The sequence below is a fragment of the Galeopterus variegatus genome, unplaced genomic scaffold (genome assembly GCF_000696425.1).
Source record: "Galeopterus variegatus unplaced genomic scaffold, G_variegatus-3.0.2 Scaffold2499, whole genome shotgun sequence".
Classification (NCBI taxonomy): domain Eukaryota; kingdom Metazoa; phylum Chordata; class Mammalia; order Dermoptera; family Cynocephalidae; genus Galeopterus; species Galeopterus variegatus.
This window is the reverse complement of record NW_007728610.1, coordinates 230,529-248,332: the sequence shown is the minus strand read 5'-3', so window position 1 is coordinate 248,332 and position 17,804 is coordinate 230,529.

Here is a 17,804-nt window from a genome sequence, read left to right as displayed (position 1 = left end):
CTATAGGATAAAATACAAGCTCCTCCTTCAACCTCCAGGTCCCTTCCCAGCCTAATCCCACCCATATAAAAGAAAAAACAGTAACATTTTATTGAGGTATAATTGTGTACAGAAAAAGCACCCATTTTAGCACATAGTTGGCTCTGTTTGGATGTGTATACAGCCATTTATCCACCACCCCAATTAGGATGTAGAACATTTATTTCACCTCAGAGCATTCCTGTCTGTCCCTTTGCAGTCATTGCTCTCCCCAGCTCACCACCAATCTGATTTCTATCACACTAGATCAGTTTTGCCTATTTTAGAACTTTGTATAATGGAATACACAGTGTACTCTTTGTGTGGCTTCTTCACTCAGTATAATTGTGAGATTCATCCGTAGTATTACATGTATCCATAGTTCACGTTTTTTTACTGCAGACTAGTATTCCATTGTGTATATGTACCTCAATTTGTTTATCTGTTCTCCTATTGATGGGCATTTGGTTGTTTCCAGTTTTGGGCTACTTTGAATAAAGCTATTGTCTTAGTCTGTTTGTGCTGCTATAATACCAAGTACCAAAGACTAGGTAATTTATCAAGAATAGAAATTTATTTCTCACAGTTCTGGAGGCTGGAAAGTCCAAGATGAAGGCATCTGCATCTGTTGACGGCTGCTCTCTGCTTCCAAAATGGAGCCTTGAATGCTTCATCCTCTGGAGGGGAGGAACACTTTATCCTCAAATTGTGAAGGTGGAAGGGCAAAAAAAAAAAGGCCAAACTCCCTTCATCAAGCTCTTTTATAATAGCATTAAAGATCTAAATACCTCTCAAAAGGCCCCACCTCCCTATTGTGCTGCATTGAAGATTAAGTTTCCAACACATCAATTTGGGGGGATACATTCTGATCATAGCAGCTATTATAAACATTTACTTGCATAAGATAGATGTATTTACCATTTTTATGAGAAATTCACAAACTGGTTTTCAAAGGTTGTTGTACCATTTTACTCTCCTATCATCTATGTATGAGGGTATAATTGTTTTATAATTATCAACTCATAATTATCAGTCTTTTAAAATTTAGCTATTATGGGCCGGCCCGTGGCTCACTCGGGAGAGTGCGGTGCTGATAACACCAAGGCCCCGGGTTCGGATCCCACATAGGGATGGCCGGTTCGCTCACTGAGTGAGCGTGGTGCTGACAACACCAAGTCAAGGGTTAAGATCCCCTTACCGGTCATCTTTTAAAAAAAACCGCCTCTGCTTGGTTCATTGGAACACTTATTCTATTTTATAGTATGAAGTGTTTCCCGACTGTAGAATCACAATAAAGCCAAATGAGGTTTAAATTAAATTTGCTGTAGGGCCGGCCCAGTGGCTCACTCGGGAGAGTGCGGTGCTGATGGCACCAAGGCCCCGGGTTCGGATCCCACATAGGGATGGCCGGTTCGCTCACTGAGTGAGCGTGGTGCTGACAACACCAAGTCAAGGGTTAAGATCCCCTTACCGGTCATCTTTTAAAAAAATAAAAAAATAAAAAATAAATAAATAAAATTTAGCTATTATTGTAGTTTTCATATGCATATGCATTTCTTTGATGACTCAGATGTTGAACATAATTTCATGTGCTTATTAGCCATTCGTATATCTTCTTTGGTGAAGTCTCTGGTCAAGACTTTGACCATTTTAAACGTTGGGTTGATTTTCTTATTGATTTGTATGGATTATTTTCATATTGGGATTCAAGACATTTGTCACATATGTGCATTGTGTATATTTTCTCCCAGTCTGTGGTTTGCCCTTTTATTATTTTTGCAGAGCAGATGTATTGATGAAGTCAAATTTATTTATTTCCTCTTTAACGGTTAATATTTTTTGTGTACTGTACAAGAAATCTTTGCTAACCTCAAGAATGTTTTTTGTCTTTTGGGTTTTTTCCCAGAAGCTTTATCGTTTTGGCTTTTATATTTGTTCTGTGACCCATCTCAAATTAATTTTATGTGTGGAGTGAGATTGGGTTAGCGTTAATTTTTTTTTTTCCTTAAAATGTATATAGTTGTTTCATCACTGTTTGTTAAAAAGGTATTCCTTTCTCCATTGATCTGACTTAGGACTTTGATTGAAAATCAACTGACTAAATACGGATGAGTTCATTTCTGGATTCACCATTCTGTTCTGCTGGAAGAACAGACATATTAACACTGAAACTTTAAATATATGAACATAGCATACCTCTCAATTTATTAGGGTCTGTTAAAATTTCTCTCAGCAATGTTTTGCTGTTTTAAGTGTAGAGGTCTTATGTATCTTTTGCTAAATTTCATCCTAGATTGTTGATGTTTTTTGATGTTATTGTAAATAGTACATTTACAGTTTTTAGTTTTCAATTGTTAATATATAGAAACACAATTTATCTTTGTATAGTGATCTTTTATTTGGCAACCTTGCTAAATTCACTTATAAGATCTAGTAGTTATTTTGTAGATTCCATAAGGTTTTCTATGTACACAATCAAATTGTCTACAATTATCAACTGTTTCATTTTTTCCAACCCTTACCCCTTTATTTCTTTTTCATGCCAAATTCGAACAAAACTGGCAAGAGCAGACGTTCTTGCCTTGTTCTCAGACTTAGTGAGAATTGCTTTAATATTTCACTATTAAATATGATATCAGCTGTGCTGTGGATTGAATGTCTCCCCAAACTCAATGAAACAGTGGTAAGAGGGTGGGAAATCCTACCATACAAAATGAAAGGTGAATACTTCGAGAGGTGACTAGATTGTGAGGACTGTCCCCTCCTGAATGGATTGATCCATTCATGGAATAATGGGTGTGGTTCTGATGCCTTTGAAAGGAGAACAAGTGAGGAGGTTGGCTCTCTCTTACCCCTGCCATTTTGCCATGTGATTCCCTGCCTCATTGAAGAGCCACCACCAAGGCCCTCACCAGATGTGTTCCCTGGTCTTTGGACTTCTCAGCCTCCAAAACTCTAAGAAATAAATTCAGTTTCTTTATAAACTATGTAGTTTCAGGTATTTCTGTTATAAGTAACAGAAACTGGGCCGGCCCGTGGCTCACTCAGGAGAGTGTGGTGCTGATAGCGCCGAAGCCATGGGTTCGGATCCTACATAGGGATGGCCGGTTTGCCCACTGGCTGAGCGTGGTGCTGACAACACCAAGCCAAGGGTTAAGATCCCCTTACCGGTCATCTTTAAAAAAAAAAGAAAAGAAACTGACTATACAGACTGCATGTTTTTGTAGTTGTCTTTAATCAAAAGTCCCCTTCTCCTCTTAGTTTTCTGAGAGCTTTGATGATGAAAGGGTGCTAAATTTTGTCAAATGCTTTATCTGTATCTGTTGAGGTTTTGGTATCAGTATAAAATAAGTTGGAAAGTGTGTTTTCCTGTTTTATTTTTCTGAAAGACTTTGTGCAGGGCTGGTATTATTTCCCTCTTAAATGTTTGATAGAATTCACCAGTAAAATTATGTGGGACTGGAGATTTTGTGTGTGTGTGTATGTGTTTGTGTGTATGCATGTGTTTGGGTGCATATATGTGTGCATATGTGAGTGTGTTTGTGGGAAAGTTTTAATTGAAAACTCGACATATTTAATAGATTTGGAATTATTTAGATTTTTTATTTCTCCTTACGTCAGTTTTGGTAAGTTATGTTTTTGAAGGAATTTATCCATTTTATGTAGGTTGTTGAATATATTGGCATGAAGTTATTCATAAGATTCTCTTGTTATCTGTTTATTTGTGATCTATAATTAATAAAAATAACACTCCTGCAACTGAATGGAAGTTGGCAAAAAATCTCTAAGAATCTTTTTAACGAGGAATCCCAGGATTAATAAGCTGTCATGGAATGAGAGACAGTATGGGTCTTCTATATAGTCCTCTGCTTCTAGATTTCATAGATCTTCAGATATACATCAGAAATAGGAATAGTGTTTTCACCAGTAACAACCTTTTCTCTTTATCTCATCTTTCTTTCTTTCCTTCTCTCCTTTTTAGAGGAGTTGCTCCAATCTTTTGCTGTATTGCAAATAAACCTAAAACAGCAATTTGAATTTGCAATGGTAATTTGAATGCAGTTGTTTCCTTAGCAACAAAAACTTACTTGTGATTCAGACTTTGGAATTTTTTAAATCTCAGAGGTTTAATTACTACGCTTTCCTGAGCAAGCCATGTGCAATCAATATTTTGAAAACCTAAGATAACTTTAAAATAGTGACTTAAGATTATTTTGCCACAGCAGGTACATAAGGCATTGGTTTCCTCAGCCTTCTGCCCACAAACTTCCTGGAACTAAAACTTACAAAAATTCATAAGGACACAATGTCTTGGCTGAGGGCATGTGCAACAGCTCCTCTAACCCAGCAAGTCCAGCAGGGGTGAAGTCCTGACCATAGAAAACACTGCCATTCTTGCCAATTCTGTGACCATTTTAACCCAATAACAGGCATTGCTCAATATTAGAAAGATTTCGTTCCTGGGTGGCACAGGCATACGGGGTCAAATCCTCCTCCCTAACCACCTGCCACCTCCGACCTCCTACACACACACACACACACACACGCACACACACACACAGGGCAGTGTTCTGCACTGTTTCTTCTCCAAATTATCAAATTATCCAGTGGTCAAAAGGTATTTGGTCCCATCCAGTCTCTCTCAGTTTGTGGTAGGACTAATTTGTTAATGGGGCTTCAGAAGGAAAGTGCCTAATGTTTCTTCTAATTGGACATGACTGCTTCAGAATGACTGCGGCTGCCGGCCAGCTCTCACTCACTGTCCCTGCGGCTGGATAATAAGCTTCTGCCACCGGCCCCTGGGTCCTGACCAGGACCATCTGCGGTAATGAACTTGGAAGGTTCATTGTAGATTGCAAAAAAGGAAAAGAGAGAGAAAAGCACAGTCCAGCTCTTGTCAGTAGGTGCAATTATGGCTTCTGTCAGCTTAACAAAAGAAATTCAGAAAAGCTGGGATAGGAAGGGGTGAGAGGAAAGAAGGATGGGGGGCAGGGAGGGGAGAGGAGGGGGCATGATGGCAGAACCAGACTGAAAGTCCTCCAGGACTAAGGTTTCTAGAAGGAGAAACGTGGCGGTCACCACAATAGGGTTGAGTTCCCAGTGCCCAAACATGAGGCTCTGCAGCCGTGCATGGGCACCAGGGGTCAGGGTTCACTTCGTGTCACTGATCTGAGGGTACAAGCTTCCCCACAGCTCTCATGCTTGCTGCAAATCCCCATCACCCACACAGATAGAGGGACAGGGTCCGCTGCGCATATTACAGACTGATTATTGTCATCATTGCTGTGGACTGTTTTCTGAGGCAGAATCTCAGAGCATTAAGCCCCAAGCTAAAGCCATTCCATATATATATGGAATATATATACATATATATGCACACATGTTTGTTGTTGTTCTTTTGGCAGCTGGCTGGTTCGGAGATCTGAACCCATGACCTTGGTGTTATTTTTTAAAACCTTTTTCATTGTGAGATATGATACATAAGTGCATAAAACAGAAACATGGCTTTAGCTGTTATTAAAAAGAGAACACTTGTAATCAGCACTCGGGCAAAGAAATAGAACTTTGTCAAAAACCCCACCCTGCGCCTTCCTGATCATAGTGTTTTCCATTACTCTAAAGGTAATTGCCCCCCAAGTTTTATGCTAATTATGTCCTTGTTCTTCTTACAGTTTCACCACCTAAATAGGCACTCCTAGATACTATAGTTTAGTTTTGCCGGTTTTGAGCTTTATACAAATGAGGATTAATACCATATACACTAGGCTGGCTTCTTTTGCTCCACTGTGTAAGGTTCATCCAGGTTGTTCCACAGAGATATACTTGGTTTACTCATCGCTGTGGAGTATTCCATCCTATAAATACAGCACAATTTATGTATTCAATTGCCAAATGGTGTCTGGGCTATTGTCATTTTTTGCCTGTTACAAACAGTACTTCTAGAGATATTCTTGCTCATCACCGCATGACTAGTTACTGAGTCATTGTAGAAGAGAGAAGAGACTAGAGAAGAGACTGCCCAGCAGAAACTTGTCAGTTGCCTTGGGTGGTAACCAGCCTTCAAGATGGTCCTGAGTGATCCCCATCTTCTGATACTCATGATGTTCTGCAGCTCCCTCCAACATGGTATCAGGGATGGTCTGTGTGGCCAACAGAACATGACAGAAGGGATAGTGTGTGACTTCCAAGGCTGGGTCATAGAAAACATCATGGCTTCTACCTTGCTTTCTCAGATTACTCTTTCTGGAGGTGCCAGCTGTCATGTCATGAGGATAGTCAAACAGCCCCAGGGAGAGGCCCAGCAGGCAAGGGAGGAGCTCTCTAGTCAATGTGAGTGGGCCATGTAGAAATAGATCCTCCAGCCCCAGTCGAGCCTTCAGATGACTGCAGCCCTGCCATCATCTTGACTGCAATCTCATGAGAGACCCAGAGGCAGAATCACCCAGCTAAGCAGTCCTTGGATTCCTGATTCTCAGTAACTATGTGAGATAATAAATGTTTGTTGTTTTAAGCTACTACGTTTTGGGAGAATTTTTCATGCAGCAGTAGACACCTTGGTTTATTCAGACTGGCTGAGGCAGGAAAACAAAGCATTCCCAAATATCAGCTGTTCAGAAACAGCCTAAGTGTATATTTATCCTCCCCTCCTACATGACTTAAAAATTAAAATAGTAGCCACCATCAGATTGAGTTTTTATTCTCTCTTTCTTTTTACTTTCCTTTTTTCCTTCCTCTCTCCCTCAAGTGCCTTTCTTTTCCCTAAAATTCTAGAGATCAGAACTTCTCTGCCCTCTTTCCCTCCCCTCCCTTCCTCTCCTTTCCCTTCCTCTTTTCTTCTCTCTCCCATCTCTTCCCCTTCTCTCTTCTTTCTCCTGCTCCCCTTCTTTCTCCTCCTCTCTTCTTTTCTCTTTGGATTCATTAATTCTTCCCCTTCTATTTTCTCATCTCTCTCTCTTTCTTTCCCCATCTCCCTTTCTTGCTCCTTCTCCCCAAAGTAAGTAAAACAAGCTTCCCTTTGGCTGGGACTCCCCCACAGGAAGAAATGAAGCATTTCTAACTAAGATGACGCCCATGAACATGGTGGACCAGCCTGTGCCATCCAACAGTTTCGGAAGATGTGGTCCCAGTCTGGACAAGAAGCATCTAATTGCCAATTCTGGCATAAAGGCACTAGCTCACACCTTACCTGCTCAGCTCAAAGCAGGTGCCAGGAAAGTTGCCTCAAACTTTTGGTATCTCTTTGGAAGATTATGTTTCCCTAGCATGACACCAATTTGCTGTTAGCTCCTCCTCCTAAAATTTGCCTCGACATTTAAGAGCTTTAATAAAATGTTATATTATTACATGAACACACACTCACTGTAAAACACACAAAGTAGGAAAGAGGAGCAGAGTAGTGCTGTCCTTCATCTATTCTTCCACCCCTGTTGCTGTGAAGCCTTCTGGAACCTTTTCTATATCCACAGGGGTATAGTGGCTTTGTTTTACTTGTGTAAGTGGGATTGCATGCTTCGTAGTGTGCTGTGACTTTCTTTCTTCACATACAATATACCATGGGCCTCTATCCATGCCAGAACTTACTGATCTACCTCATTCTCTCTCTCTTTATTTTTATTTTTTTATTTTTTTGGCAGCAGGCTAAGATGAAGATCTGAACCCTTGAATACCTCATTCTTTTTAATGGTTGCATATTATTACTGTTTAACCATTCCTCTCTTAAAGGACATTGAAATTCTTAACAATTTTTAACTCCTGAAAGATGCTGCAATAAACATCCTTTCATATATATTGCTGGGCACTAATATGAATATTCCTTTAGAATGGATTTCTAGAATTGTCTCTGGTGGATCCATGGGCAGATATCTTACATTTTGACGGCTATTGTCAAATTGCAACAAACCTGAAGAGAAAGAGACAACCACTCACTTGAAGGAGTCTGGAGAACACTCCAGGCTAAGGAAGCTTGAAGGCAAAGACCCTGAGGCAGAAGAGAGCTAGACCTGTCCAGGAGCTAAAGGAAGATGGAATGATAGAGTTTAGCGACAAAGGAGAACAGAGTGACCTTAGCTGAGGTTAGTGAGATAAGGATGGCCTGGTCAAAGAGGGGACATCGAGAGATTGCATTTATTGTAAGTGCTATTTGGTGCCATTGAGAGGTATTATGAAACAAAAGTGGCTCTATTGATAGAGGTCTGTGATTATATTTGCTCTCAGGCACTCACCCTGAGGTCAAAGCCAATCTTAAGGCTAAGGTCACTCACCGGCACAAAGACACAAAGAAAGATACAGGGGATTACATGGATTGTTTTTGAGATAACCTGCATTTTTTTTCCCCAGCTGGCCCATACAGGGATCAAACCCAGGACCTTGGTGTTATCAGTACCACACTCGAACCAACCAAATGAGCTAACTGGACAGCCCTGACACTTTTTAGTTAAGTGACTCAGATGATGACAGTAAGTTTATTTTAGTCATGGGGACACTAATCCTTTGACATTTCATGTCAGCTCAGAGCTCTAACCAGGCTGAGAGGGTCTTGAGCTTTAGATGGTCTGAAGGGAGCTTGGGAAATGGAAGGGGAGATCGGGGAAGGAAAGGGGACATTGAGGCAGGGAGGGGTGCATCATCGGACCCAGAAAGGGAAGACAGCCTATGATTGATGGAGTTGATTGTGTGGTTTATTGTGGTGGGAAATCCTGGAAAAAAAGTTTTTTAATTGAGTAAATATTTCAAGGCACATATTAGGGAGGAGAGTTAGAATCTATGCTTTCCTGAAGACAGGTCTTCTAGAGTAATGGCTTTCAAATTTTTTTCTCATGTACTTTAGTAAAAGAATTTTGCAAAACTTTGTACTCTTTTGTATATATATATATATATATATATATATTTTTTTTTTTTTTTTTTAAGGATGACCAGTAAGGGGATCTTAACCCTTGACTTGGTGTTGTCAGCACCACGCTCAGCCAGTGAGCGAACCGGCCATCCCTATGTGGGATCCGAACCCATGGCCTTGGTGTTATCAGCACCGCACTCTCCCGAGTGAGCCACGGGCCGGCCCTCTTTTGTATATTTTTATGTTGACATTAAAATTATCTTATTTGTTTAGTGTGAAAAATGTGATTTCTGAATATATATAAATACATATACATGTGCATATACATATATATGTAATTTTTAAATGTAATTTTTTAATCAATTTAGCTTTTAACTTTTTTTTTTTAAGGGGATCTTAACCCTTGATTTGGTGATGTCAGCACCACACTCTCCCAAGTGAGCCAACCGGCCATCCCTATGTAGGGACCCGGACCCATGGCCTTGGTGTTATCAGCACCGCACTCTCCCGAGTGAGCCACGGGCCGGCCCTCTTTTGTATATTTTTATGTTGACATTAAAATTATCTTATTTGTTTAGTGTGAAAAATGTGATTTCTGAATATATATAAATACATATACATGTGCATATACATATATATGTAATTTTTAAATGTAATTTTTTAATCAATTTAGATTTATTCAATGTAATCTAAGTTCCACAGCAACGTATTTATAATATTTATTATACTAAAAAGTACATAAACAACTGTTGTAGAGTTGGAAATTTTATATTCCACTTTTCCTTCCAGAATCCTATCTTAATATAATTTTGTATGTTTGGGGTTTTTTGGCAGCTGGCTGATAGGGGAACCAAACCCTTGTCCTTGGTGTTACAAGGCTGTGCTCTAACCAACTGAGCTAACTGGCCAGCCCTCTAATATAATTTTGCTTGGAAGTCTTTTATTGATCCTTCCCTCTCATCCACCTCATCAATAAACATATTGACAAATTACATTTTTAAAAGAATTAAATTGTTTTATTTATAGACTTTATTTTTTAGAGCAGTTTTAGGTTCACAGCAAAAGGAAGAAGGTACAGAGATAAATCATTTTTTAAATGTTCTTCAACAATAAAGCCTTACATCAAAATATGCTGTCATTTCCAATTATTATTAAAACCTAATGATCATATATCATAGGATAATTCAAAGTTTGGCAATTATTAAATATAATAAAGATTTATGGAAAATTCAAATATTTTTTCTGTTTCCTTGGATGTGTTGGTTAATTTTACATGTCAACTTGGTGAATATATTTTTAAATTTGATTAACATTGAAATCCATAGACTTTGGGCCCGCCCGTGGCTCACTCGGAAGAGTGTGGTGCTGATAACACCAAGGCCACGGGTTCGGATCCCATACAGCGATGGCCAGTTAGTTCACTGTGTGAGCATGGTGACAACGCCAAGTCAAGGGTTAAGATCCCCTTACCAGTCATCTTTTACAAAAATAAAAATTAAAAAAATTAAAAAATTAAAAATCCATAGACTTTGAGTAAAGCAGATTATCTTTCATAATGTGGGTGAACCTCATCCAATCAGCTGAAGTCCTTAAGAGCAATGACAGTTTTCTCCTCAGCACTGCAACATAGAAACCCTGCCTGAATTCCCTGCCCCCGCTCTGCAAATTCCAACGCAAGACTGTAACATCAACTCTCACCTGACTCTTCAGCCTGCCAGCCTGCCCTACAAATTTCAGGCTTGCCAGCCACCACAATTGCATGAGCCAATTCTTTCAAAATCTCTCCATAGATAGATAGGTGAGCGTGGTGCTGACAACCCCAAGTCAAGGGTTAAGATCCCCTTACCGGTCATCTTTTAAAGAAAAAAAAAAAAAAAAAAGATAGATAGATAGATAGATAGATAGATAGATAGATAGATAGATAGATAGATAGATAGATAGATAGATAGATAGATAGATAGATAGATAGATAGATAGATAGATAGATAGATAGATAGATAGATAGATAGATAGATAGATAGATAGATAGATAGATAGATAGATAGATAGATAGATAGATAGATAGATAGATAGATAGATAGATAGATAGATAGATAGATAGATAGATAGATAGATAGATAGATAGATAGATAGATAGATAGATAGATAGATAGATAGATAGATAGATAGATAGATAGATAGATAGATAGATAGATAGATAGATAGATAGATAGATAGATAGATTCTATTATTTCTATTTCTCTGGAGAACTCTGACTAATACAATGGATAAATATTATTTAATGCTTCAGTAAGACAGCATTCAGCATTAATTCTATTCTCATTTCCATTATTATAGGTAGCATTGTAAAAAACCCCTTTTCCCACATAATTAGGCATGTTATTTGATCTCTGAACTCCTGAGTTATAAGACAAAAACTGTGGTAATACATGATCAAAATCATTGTTAATGCTTTATCAACTGGCAACTCAATTAAATCCTTCTTTGGTATTGTTAACATCAAAGAAATAGATACCAAAAAGTGAAGAAAATAATTTGTCACCAAGTTATCCACTTTTTCAGTTCCTGAGACTATACCAAAAAGTCTTTACAGAGTTATCAAGTAATTATTAATCATATCTGTTACTCTTTCCCTTAGAGACACTTTGTTGATGAAACCACATTGAAATTATTTGCAAACTGGCAATGGTACATTTTATAATTTTTACCGACATCTACGAATAAAGTTCCAAATATTCATGCCAAATTTTATTTTTACAGTTAATTTTGGAATGTCGTCAATAAGTGTGATATACAGACATAGAAATGGACACTTGAGAATTGTAGTTTAATAATTTGTAAATGAAATATTTACAAGTGAACTGATACAATGTCTGGGGCTTTCTTCAAAATAATGGGAGTGAGGAAGTGGGTTAGGTGAAGGTATAGATAAAAGAGATTTTCCATGATCTGAAATTTGTTGAAGCTGAATGATGTGTGCACGGAGTTTCATTATACTATTCTTTCTAACTCTGAGTATATTTGCAATTTTCCAAAATAAAAAGTTAGGAAAAAGAAAAAATCTGATATGTTTATAATCACACTTAGGACAGAATTAATAAGCATGTCAACAATTTAGAGGGATGAATTAATCTAAATGGAATAAAACTCATTTCTTAAATTTCAGATTATTGTATTTTATATTGCATTTAAGAGAATAGAAAAATTAAAAAGAAAAAGAAAAGTCACTGGTAATTAAGGCTTATAAAAGTTGTATCAGGGCCGGCCAGTTAGCTCAGTTGGTTAGAACGTGGTGTTATAACACCAAGGTCAAGACTTTGGATCCCCTACTGGCCAGTTGCAAAAAAGAAAAAAAGTTATAACCATAATGGTCATTGAGGGCATCATTTACAGTTGAATCCACCACATATGGCACAGGTTCAGAGGGACAGGGTCACTCCCCCACTCAAGATCCATCGACATCTTCCTGATGACCTCAGGAAGTCCAAACCCGGTGATAAAACTCTTACCATGATTGCTCCTTGTCCATTTTCTCGCCCTGTACCAACCTCTTCTCACCATGCACCACCCCCACCCTCACACTGCTCTCTAGCCATTAAACATTTTCTCGACATTTCTACTGCGTTATGTATTTGGGTGTTGGATAGCCTTGTGGGCGTCTCCACCTGGCCATCCAGGCATTCATCCAGATACATGCTTAGAGGCTGTCACTAAACCCAGTCTATAACAGCACCCCCAACCCCATCACTGTTTTGTTTTCCTTCTAGATATTCGGTTACATATGTATTGGTATGTCTGTCACCCCTTTCTAGAATGTAAGCTCAGGAGGGCATTCCTAACACATAGGATAGTGCTTGGCACATTATACAAGTATTTGCTTAAAATTTTATTAAATGCATGAATAGGTACCTTAAACTTAACATACCAGAACCAGAAATCTTATTTTTTTCTCCACTGCTCCCTACCTCTTTTTTTGCTGGCCTTTCCTATTGCAGTAAAGGGCACCCCATCTGCATGGGACTCAGGTCAGAACCTAGGAGACGCCTTTCATTTCTCTTTCCTTCTTGCCATACCTGATGTATCACTAAGTCTATGGCTGTATGTCTGATTATGTCCATAATCCATCCTTTTCTGGAAACCATCTCAACCCTGGCACCCTACTACAATCCACCATCACCCCCCACCTTCCCAATCTGCTTTTCCCCTTGTCCCCGTGGAAAAAAGCAAACAGAAACACAAATAAAACTACTCTCCAGTAGCCAGAGAGATCTTTTTTTTTTTTTTTTAAAGGTGACCAGTAAGGGGATCTCAACCCTTGACTTGGTGTTGTCAGCACCACGCTCAGCCAGTGAGCAAACCGGCCATCCGTATATAGGATCCGAACCCGTGGCCTTGGTGTTATCAGCACCGCACTGTACCAAGTGAGCCACGGGCTGGCCTCAGAGAGATCTTTTAAAAGTGCAAATTCGATCAAAAAGTCACAACCCTGCTTAGCACCTTCCAGTGCCTTAAAATTACACAGACCATATAAACATATCTTCTTTCCTAGGTTGAAAAGGTTTTAGAACTCAACATCGTCACATTTAGGGTGACCAATTAAGATATACGACCCCCAGTCAAATATGACTTTGAGATTAACAACAAATAATTTTGTAGTGGAAGAATGTAACAAAAAACACAAACAAACCAGTTTGTTTAATTCTTTGAACAAAGCAGTTCATTCCCACCTACAAGGCTTTACTTGCAGGTCTCCCTGCCATGTGAGCTCTTTCTGTCCAGCTCCATCTTCACAGAGCTGGCACAGATCTCAATTCATTCACAACTGAGGTTATTGCATCTAAGAGCCAAGCCCTGACTACCCAACTTGAAATTATCCACAACTCCTCAACCTCACCCTCTGCTGCCCCAGCCAACTTCTTTTCTGTAGTCTTCAGAACACTTATTTTTTTTTTAAAAGATGACCGGTAAGGGGATCTCAACCCTTGGCTTGGTGCTGTCAGCACCACGCTCAGCCAGTGAGCAAACCGGCCATCCCTATATGGGATCCGAACCCGCAGCCTTGGTGCTATCAGCACCGCACTCTACCGAGTGAGCCACAGGCCGGCCCGAGAACACTTATTTTTAACTTCTCTGATGCATTTGATGTTTGCATGTTTATTATCTGCCTCCCCTACTAGTAGGTAACCCTCAAAGACAAGAATCCTATCTGTTATTCCCCATGATTCTCACTGCTCTCTCAGTTTAAAAAAAATTTTTTTTAAATTTTTATTGGCATGGAATATTTGTGCATATTTATGGGATGAGTCTGTACACAATTTTCTCTGTCTAGACCCACACTGCCCAATAAAAATATAGTGTAAGCCACAGAAGATGAACCATATGTGTAATTATCCATTTTCTTATAGCCACATTAAGAAAAAGTGAAAAGAAATGCGGGTTTATTTTACAAATATTTTTTATTTAACCCAATATATCCAAAAATATAATTCCAACATTTAATCAATATAAAAAATATTAATGAGATTTTAATAGTATTTTATTTGCACTAAGTCTGTGAAATCTGGTGTATATTTCACTTATAGCGCGTCTCCACCTGAACTAGCTACATTTCACGTATCCACACGTGCCTAGTGTGATGGTACTGAACAGCTCAGGTCTTCCCCTCTGCTTGGTCAATTCTCCATCTCCTGAATCTCATCTTGGATGTTACCTCATCTGGAAAGTTCTCTATAATCTCCTAAACTGGGTTTAGTGCCTCTGGACTTCCCCCACCATACTCCTTTAAAGTCTGGTTGGTAAATGGTATAAGAAAGAAGTCCAATTTCATTTTTTTTTTTTTAAAGATGACCAGTAAGGGGATCTTAACCCTTGACTTGGTGTTGTCAGCACCACGCTCACCCAGTGAGCAAACCGGCCATCCCTATATGGGATCCGAACTCATGGCCTTGGTGTTATCAGCACCACACTCTCCCAAGTGAGCCACAGGCCAACCCCCAATTTCATTTTTTTTCCCCATATGGTTAACAATTTCCCTAGCACCATCCTTTCCTCACTGATCTGAACGCTTCCTCTCTTATATATAAAATATCTGTATTACTTTGGGCTGGTTTCTGAACTATCTATTTTTCCATTGGTACACCCAACAACCATTCTGTTTTAAAATATCTTGATAGCTAGGCTGGCCAGTTGGCTCAGTTGATTAGATCATGATGCTGATAACACCAAGGTTTGATCCTGGCACCGTCCAGCCAAAAAAATACTCTGTCTGGATTTTAATTGGAATAGCAATGAAGTTTTCCTATTCATGAACAGGTGCTCTCTCTCTTTCCATTTAATTCAATGTTTTAAAATAAAGTATTCTAATTTTGTGTACATGTTTTGCATATCTTCTTTTTTTAGAGATTTACAAGATACCTTATATGATTGTTGCTTTTATAAATGGTATCTTTATAAATTATGTTTTCTCTGATTGTTGCTGATATATAAATACACAGTTGATTCTAATGTTTTAATCTTAAACAAGGGTGCTTCAAAAAGTTTGCAGAAAAATAGAATTAAAAGATAACATGAATCTTTCCATGAACTTTTTGAAGTATGCTTGTATATCTAGCAAATGTGCTAAATCCTCCAATTAATCCTAATCATTTATTGGTTGATTATTTTGGATTTTCTTTTCTTTTTTTTTTTTTAAAAAGATGACCGGTAAGGGGATCTTAACCCTTGACTTGGTGTTGTCAGCACCACGCTCAGCCAGTGAGCTAACCGGCCATCCCTATATGGGATCTGAACCCGTGGCCTTGGTGTTATCAGCACCACACTCTCCCGAGTGAGCCACGGGCCGGCCGGATTTTCTTTTTCTTTTGTCTTTGTTTTGGTGGGTGGCTGGTACAGGAATTGAACCTTGGACCTTGGTATACTAGATTGAATGATTGTCAATTTGTCACCTCTCCCTGAACCCACAGCTTTCCATGGCTTCATGGTGGACAGAAAGTCATCTCTTGTTCTTGTCTTTGGGCTTGGTAAAGTGTCTTGCTTTGGCCAATGGCCTGTGAGCAGGAGAAACAGTGTGTTTCGAGCTTACAGCCTCAGAGGACTTGTATGTGTTGCTTGTCCATTTGTACCTTTCTCTCTGTCACTGTCATGATGAGAACATGCTCCCAGGATGGGGATGAGAACACGGCCACCCCAGTCAATCGCAGAGCTACAAACCCACACACAATGTAACCAATTTTAAGTGTACATTTTAATTTTATTTTTATTTATTTATTTTTTTTTAAAAAAAGATGACCGGTTAGGGGATCTCAACCCTGGGCGTGGTGATGTCAGCACCACACTCAGCTAGTGAGCGAACCGGCAATCCCTATATAGGATCCGAACCTGTGGCCTTGGTGTTATCAGCACCACACTCTCCCGAGTGAGCCACGGGCCGGCCTTAAGTGTACATTTTTAAATGTACAATTAAGTACATTCACATTGTTGTGCAATCATCACCACTATCCTTTTCCAGAACTTGTCACCTTCCCAAACTGAAACTCTGTACCCATTAATCAGTAATTCTTCATTACCCCTTGGTGATCACTATGCTACTTTCTGTCTCCATGATGTGACTATTCTAGGTACCTCACATAAGTGGAATCATTCAATGTTTGTCCTTTGGTTTGGATTATTTCACTTAGCATAACATTTTCAATGTTCATCCATGTTGTAGTGGCCTTTTTAGGGCTGAATAATATTCCATTTTATGTATATGTATATACTACATTTGTTTATCCACTCATCCTCCCATGGACATTTAGGTTGTGTCTACCTTTTGTCTGTTGTGAATAATACTGCTATGCGCATGGGTGTACAAATATCTGTTTGAGTCCTTGCTTTCAATTCTTTGAGGTATATGCCCAGAAGTGGAATTGCTGGATCATGTGGTAGTTCTGTATTTAAGTTCTTGAGGAACCGCCAAACTGTTTTCCACAGTTCCTGTACCATTTTATATTCCCACCAGCAACGCACAAGGATTTCAGTTTCACCACATCCTTGCCAACACTTGTTATTTAGCTTGTTTGTTTTTTTTTAGTAATAGCACCTTAATGTGTGTGAAATGGTATCTGTTTGTGGGTTTTTTTTTTTTTTTTTTTTTGGCGGCTGGCCGTTCTTTGTGGTTTTATGGATTAGTGATGCGCATTATTAAGAATACACAAAATTAGAACAATGTTGTAACACCAAGGTCAGGGGTTCATATCCCTGTACTGGCCAGCTGCCAAAAACAAACAAGCAAACAAACAAACACAAAATTAGAACACCATTTACTGACAAGGTTGATCTGATGATCATGTACAGAAACTGAACCCGAGAATTAGAGAATATAACTTCTCTTGAGGAACATAAAAAATGTTTCTGAACTTGACCAGGTTTCGAGCCATAGTACCAGACTCAGTTTCAAAAATCTGGTATGTAGGTTATGTTCTGTGTCAATAAAGCTTTTCAGTAAGACATCATTGACAAAAAGATAATTAAAAGAGTTACTTGAAAACTTACAAGCACACTTCTAATTATCTCATGGGTCAAGGAAGAAATCTTTTAATTGAAAGAAAAAGTCGATTTTAAAGTCTATTAGAAATTAGAAATTACCTAGAATTTAATTTTAGCAAAAATATCAAAAATCGTAGGATTTTGCTGAAGCTCTAACTAGAGAGGAATTTAGATCTTCAAACACTTGTTATTAGAAGCTGAGAAAAACTGAAAATCATTGTAATAAGCATCCAGCTTAAAAAGTTAGGAAAATGGGCTGGCCCGTGGCTCACTCGGTGGAGTGCGGTGCTGATAACACCAGGGCCGCGGGTTCGGATCCTATATAGGGATGGCCGGTTTGCTCACTGGCTGAGCGTGTTGCTGACAACACCAGGCCAGGGGTTGAGATCCCCTTACCGGTCATCTTTTAAAAAAAAAAAAAAAAAAA